Below are 6,815 nucleotides of genomic sequence, written 5' to 3'. Positions count from 1 at the left end.
GTCTGCACAAACACTGGCCTTGAAAAATTAAAGAGTTAAAGAGTTTTACTTAGTGGACAACAAAACACATCAGGACTTCATATTTTCAGGCAAGATGTAGCATATGATCATAAACACACCACCAGCATACATTCAGTGCCTGCTGTCATTTTATCCTCAATGTCTATTTTCCCCTTTATTTAGAATATCCTAACAAGCACACACAGTACATAGTGTAGCTATGTAGTGTGGCTCATGTTGACCCTTCCCTGCCTCTCTGTTTGCCTGAAGCATGAATTATTTATCAAATCAAAGGAGGAAAATGTCCATAAAAAGAGGGCTCAAGCAAATCTGAAAATGTTGATATCACTAATGTGTCATTACACACACACTTTGCCCTGTCCCTGTCCTCGTTTGTCCTCTGTCCAAAGTCACATTTCTCGGAGGCATGTGCCCCCACCGCCTAGCGAGAGCCCTCTGAAATTTCAAAACAAACCGCATACAGAAGCACGGACAGAGAGAGAGGCACGTAGCTGGCGCCCCACTGGGGAGAGAAGGGGATTATGGGGGATTACGGCCTTGTTCTTCCTCCACTTTTCCTGCCCTCAGCACCTTCTCTCGCTCCCTGAGTTGTCAAAACAGGAAAAGTTTTCATCCTAAAATGAAATCTCCATCGCTCTACGACAATAGTGACGTGGTTGTTTTAACAAGGAGAATCAGTTTATTTCATCTTCTAATTTGGGTAATCTTTGTTAGCCTGGATGTAGTTCATTTTCAAGCAGTTTCACGCTAACATTTGTTTTAAAAACAAGAAGAATATGTCTAATTAACTGTGGCGTGTGTTACAAAATGATGAGGTAAACTACAGGCAGCAGTAAATGTAACTCGGATTTTCCTTAAGTGCACTTCACTGTAATCCTTTGTTTGTTTTGGCTGACATACAGTGAATTTTTGTCTGTCTGTGTGTGTGTGTGTGTGTGTGTGTGTGTGTGTGTGTGTGTGTGTGTGTGTGTGTGTGTGTGTGTGTGTCTCCCTTCCGTGCAGCCAGACAGTCATTACACCATTGTTAAACTGACACAGCAGGAGAGACAACAACAGGCCCAACAAGAGCTTTCCTCTTAATCAGGTTGTTTATTGCACAGACTGTTCCTGTTTATTAGAAGGATGCTTGAAAGACATAAAATTTATGGGCCATAAAGTAAAATATAGAGAATAATAATTTTTTTTTTTTGCAGTTTGAGTCAAAACAAGTGTGTTAAAAAATCCACAGTTCAACAGGAAAAAAGCAGCTTCTGCCACTAAAATGTAACATTCAAGTTAAGAGACTCCAGTCAACATCAACGTCACCCTTAAAAACACATATTCAACAATAGTTTGACCACATCCCACTGTGTCAGCACTGTGGCTGACCTACATTGCACTTTGTTCACAGAATACGGCACAAAACCAAACCTTTCATCTCCTGAGATCAAAGTTTATATTCATCGGTGCACCTCTAGTCAGCACGTTCGTCTAGTAATCACATTGGCAGGTTTTCCTCCATTTTTGATGCATTTTGGGGAACATTTTATGACATTTTGACAATCACAATGCTTCTGTTAGCTGACTCTTCACCCCTTCCCCTTCCCTTGTACATACAAAATCTATACAAAGTGAAAACATTGTGTACTGTGTAACTGACATCCCATATCAATGTTGACATTAAGACTACACTTCCTTCCACGAAGTACCTGTACTGTGCATCTGATGGTGACTATTCTCTGTGAAAAGATTAACCAAGACCATAGTGTTGGAGTGTGTTGATTAGTTAAATTAGGATGTATGAAGCTGTTTACCTCAGGCTATGCAAACGTGGCTTGACCAAGAGAAAACATGTCCATTTACTAGCCTCTTCTATCTTGTGATGTTATTTTACAATGCCTGTCACCTTAGATCTGATACTTTTAGGAGCTGACAATCCTGCATGTGTGTACTTTCCCAAGCATTCAGTTTTGCACCTCAAATACTACCATTTCAGCAATGTTGATGATGTTACACATTCTTACATGAACTGTTACATTTGGTGTGTATTAAATACCTTTGATGCTGGCATGCAGTAGGCTAATATTTGGATTATGTTTACAATAGAGTAGCATCAATGTAGGTTAACTTTGAATAGCATATTATTTATGCTTGTCTGCCGTCTTTTGACTTGTTATGCCATAACCTGCTCTTTAAAATAGGCTACAGATAAAAGATTGTAAGGATCTGTTCATCTAGCTATAAGAACAGATGCTTAAAAGACTGTCAGGATAGAGCTGGAAAGGTGTAGCTGGCGAACGTTACTCAGGTCAGAACAAGAGCAAAGAATTTAAACAAACTAATTTGCCAATGATGTGAGCACATTATACTGTATATCAACAAACTGTTGTGTAAGCACAACGATAATACGAATGAAATACTTTAGAATATGTTCAACGTACGTTATTCCATGTAAACCTTTCCGACAGTAAAACAGGTGTCAAACTGTTTTGTTACATAAGATTTGCGTGAGTGTTAGCATGTCTGGCTAACTAGCTTATTTCCAGGAAAGCCAAGGAGCAATATATAAACTAACTACTAACTATCATTTGTAGGGTTACAAGTTGAAAAAAGCCCCGATCACGACAAGCACATCCACTGTGTAGTATTTCTCCACTGTGTGGAAGCTGGTCCTGGATGCTATCGGAGTTTAGGCTAACGTCAGCAGCTCTGTTCTGCTCTTTATTAGGTTTGGGGAAGTTTACACTTCAGCAACTCCAGCTAACGTTACATTACGTTCGCCAAACACATTGGTTAGTCCTCATTCTAAAAGTCTTTTCTCATGTAACGTTAAAGTAAAAATATACTGGTTGGCAATACGAACAAGTATGTAAGCTAGCAGCCAAAAAAACCCCAAAACAATATGATCTTACGTTTATCCTTCTAATACTTATAACTCTCAGACTAACAAGCTCTACTCTGCAATAAGAGAACATTGGTTTCTTTATTTTCATTTCACATGGATGGTGAGGATGCTGACATTTAGCTTTAGGCTCCGTCTTTTAGCACTTTATCATGTTTGCTAGCTATCAAGTGCATATGAAACCTTTTGTTACAAGATTCTCATTTTAAAATGCTTCAGCTGGAGACCCTTAAAAAGCCACCTGGAGACAGTGTTTTCAGTGTTAAATGCTTAATTAGCTAGCTAGCTACAGCTGATGAAATCTGCTAGTGACAGTTAAATCGATGGTCGCCAGCTAGAAATTACATAAAATTTTGAATCTTTAAATCTGCCATTGTTATCATTATAAACTGCATATATGTGCTGTGCTACGGGACGGGGCTTAGCAAAGAGATAATTGCTTCACTCTGGCATCAATAGTAATTGATTTCCATCCTTACACAGACTGGCATCAACTGTTTCATGAAGTCAAGTGGAGACAGTCTGTTCTGTGCAGACAATGTGCTGATCAGCAACAATCAGAGGGTACGCTGCTGTCACAATGCCAGCGTGAGCATTAAATACGTCCTTCCTCTGCCTCCACATGGACACATCCACTCAGCACTCAGCTCAGACCGGAGGAAAGAGAAGTCTCGACCTTGTGTGACACAGTAATGTGACCTAAAACTACAGCAATCTCAAAAATAGCTTGAACGCTCAGCAGGCGTTGGTGATGCTTCTCGTCTGCACTGACAATCGATGTGAATGTGACCTGATTGAGAAAGACCTGCGAAGATGATCTTTCAGGTCAAACCGATCCAGTGTTGTGTTTTCATTATTAATATTGTGTGTGCTAGAAATCCAAGCTTTTTCCTTTTATGCTAATTCACCACGGGTGTGTTTGAACAGGTGGGCACCAAATGGTGGACAAAGCCTGATGCCTCTCAGCAAAGTAGGAGTACAGACCTGGTAACAGCCATGCAAACCTGACCCCAGATCAGCCCATCATCTGGTTGACATCTGCCTGTCTGTACTGACACTTCTGCAAGAACGTGCAAAGCTCTTCACAGAAACTCACAAAACCTACTTTCTGTTTGCAGGGACGGAAAGTGCATGTGCCCAGTGTGCAGGTAATTTGACACAGCAGAGTTAAACAAACCATGACTTTCCCCAAAAGCACATTTGTTCTGAGATCATCTTTCCTCCTATTTAGCTAGACAGCTGAATGCTTCCATGACACAACAAAGCTTCCTTTGCATCTTGTTTTCTTGTAGCAGAACTACTCAGGGAGAAATTTTGTCTTTTTCTCTCCTGCAGCTCAACCATACAGCAATTCAGCCGAGATAGATGGAGCTGATCTGGGTCAGTCAGTCAGTCCTCTGACTTGAACTCACTCTCTCGTTCATTTTCAGTGCTTCTGAGACCCTATTTCTGTGTGTCCTCCATGTCCTCGAACCCTCATTCAGCCTGCGTCTGGTACACAGTGTTCAACCACACACGCGAATATAAACACACGCAGTCAAGGGTCAGCTTTTATCACTGCAGTGTTCCCTGTTTGCTTCCTTTTTCGGAGACAGGAAGAGAAATCAGCAGCCTTCTCTTTCTTCCTTGTGCCGTCCTTCACCTCACTCTTATTTCCACTTCTGTTTTTTTAAAGACAGCGGGAAGTCTTCTTTTTTTAGGGCAGTCAAGCCTCTCATGCAGAGCTCCAGTCAAACCTCAAAAAAATTACATACTCATCGCTCCACACAGATCTGATGTTTTCGTCTGCCGCCATTTTTGTCTCTTAAGTGGACGTTTAAGTCACATGCTTCATGTACATTACATCATTATTTATTTGCCAAGTCTGTTTCCATTGCACTTTGTCAAATTTAGCTTTTATCAATACACCAACTTTTCCATCTCAGCCAAGTGTAAAAAAGCGGGGGGTTTTATGCGCAAATTGAAAATGCGCATAAAAACAGGTGGCTGAAACGCTCCAAATGTTGCTACGTGACTGACAACAAAAATGGACATTGCCTCAAATATGGTGAATGATTATGAATTTTGTTTATACAATCAGTTTTTTTTTTTTGCATTTCAGTGCATAAATAAATAAGTTAATCATGTGACAACAAAAATAACTATGATTAAAAAACATAAGAAAAGTCATTTTCACGGTCTATATTCTAATATTTTTTTAAACATCTGCGTACTTCACTACAAACTCTGAGCTACAGTATAAAATATTTCCCAAATATGAAGTCATAAACGATCATTCAAATCACTCTTCTTGTGAACACAGTAAAGACAAATGTCATGAAATATCTGGCGTCTGAGCTCTAACTTGACTGGTAAGATAAGACGATCTTTCCCCCACAAAAAATTCGTTGTGTTCCTTTAAATTTTTCCCTCCTTAAATCTGTGGCACGTTTTCAGGCCAGCTCCAGGCGGCAGACAGCGACACGTGGAGCAGCATCAGCAGGAAGAAAATACAGAGGAAGGAAAAAGAGAGGAGCGCAAACAGCGAGAGAGAAACATGCTATCTGAGGATGACTTTAAAACTAATTATTTCCATAGATACACCGTGTCATTGCAGCGTCTGGCACATAACATGCCTCCATTACATGTCAAATCCTTTATATGCAACATGATTGTATGTGACTGTAATCAAGGTTAGACTGTTTCTTATCCCCTCCAATTGGCATGTTGTATATAACTTTGATGCATTCATTTGAAACTGTACTGACTTTCAGTTGGATACAACTACCACCAGCTGATGCTAATTTACTATCATCAGCTGATAAACAGCAGACAGTTTGTGAGACAGACAGAAATCACAGTGATCCAGCATTTTCAAGGTTTGTGGATTAACATGGTATATAAATGTTGATTCCGGGCTAGCCTCCACTAGCTTCTATAACTAATTAACTAACTCATTTCTTTCATCTGTCTTTCTGAAAAAATAAAATGTGCTCCTGGGGTTTACTTTCAATATTCTGAGCCAAATCAACATTCACTACAGCACTTGCTATTAGAAATGGACACCTTTGTGATTTTAACAACAGCGATTACTTTGTGAGCAAACAAAAAACTACAGCTACGCGTTGCAGCGCAGGTACGTACGACATCATAACTTGGTTTCGTACTCTGCAAGTTTGAACTAAAAGGCTTTGCATTCTGGGGTGTGGATGAGGAAAATCAACAGTTGTTAGCAGCTAGCTGGAGAATGAATGGATGTCTGACTTGGACTATCAACAAAATACGATGCCTTCTTGATATTTGGGCAGATACGACCTTCTTTCTGAACGTTCCCACGTGACTTCTAGTGATACATTTTCACTTGAATTTTTTGTCTGTGAAAAGAAACTGGGGAGAAACGCATCACATTTACCAACTCATCTACTGATTCAGACCAGCTCAAACGAGCTATTGATTTGAAAACGCGCTGTCCTAAAATGTCTACACTGTTCGTCCTGTCTGTCCTGCTGTTATTACAGACATGTCTGAACCATCCACGGGCCCCTCAACTCAGTCATGGATTCGCTTATGGGAAATGATGTTTGTTAAAAGCTGCTAAAAATAGAAATACTGAATAAACAGGATATTAGATCGTTCAGTCTTCATCTGGACATACGGAGCGAACCACACAACATACTGTTGAGTAAGGTTCTTTTCCAGTGCTGGATTTTTAGTTTCTTATTTCTGGAACAGAAAATATAAGTTTTAATCCATCTCTGTCTATTTAACTGGGTAAAGTCAAAATGACTTAATAAAAAATATATATTTATCCTTCATGACTTAATTCATTGACAATCTACAACAAGTGTGCAACTCCTGTTATGTTTTTAAGTTCATTCTGCCAGTTTTCTCTCTCCTGTGCTTTTCTTTACATATTTAACTAGGACTGATTCGA

At 39.7% G+C, this 6,815-nt stretch overlaps 1 protein-coding gene across 2 annotated transcripts in view; it reads right to left on the bottom strand.

The window, feature by feature from the left end:
• LOC122871783 (coiled-coil domain-containing protein 122-like) overlaps positions 1–6,815 on the bottom strand; it is a 40,272-nt gene that overhangs the window by 17,950 nt on the left and 15,507 nt on the right. The gene's annotated exons all lie outside the window — the stretch shown is intronic.

Source organism: Siniperca chuatsi, linkage group LG24 (genome assembly GCF_020085105.1).
Source record: "Siniperca chuatsi isolate FFG_IHB_CAS linkage group LG24, ASM2008510v1, whole genome shotgun sequence".
NCBI lineage: Eukaryota > Metazoa > Chordata > Actinopteri > Centrarchiformes > Sinipercidae > Siniperca > Siniperca chuatsi.
The sequence above is the reverse complement of the archived record's forward strand: the minus strand, read 5'-3'. Positions and strand labels throughout refer to the sequence as shown.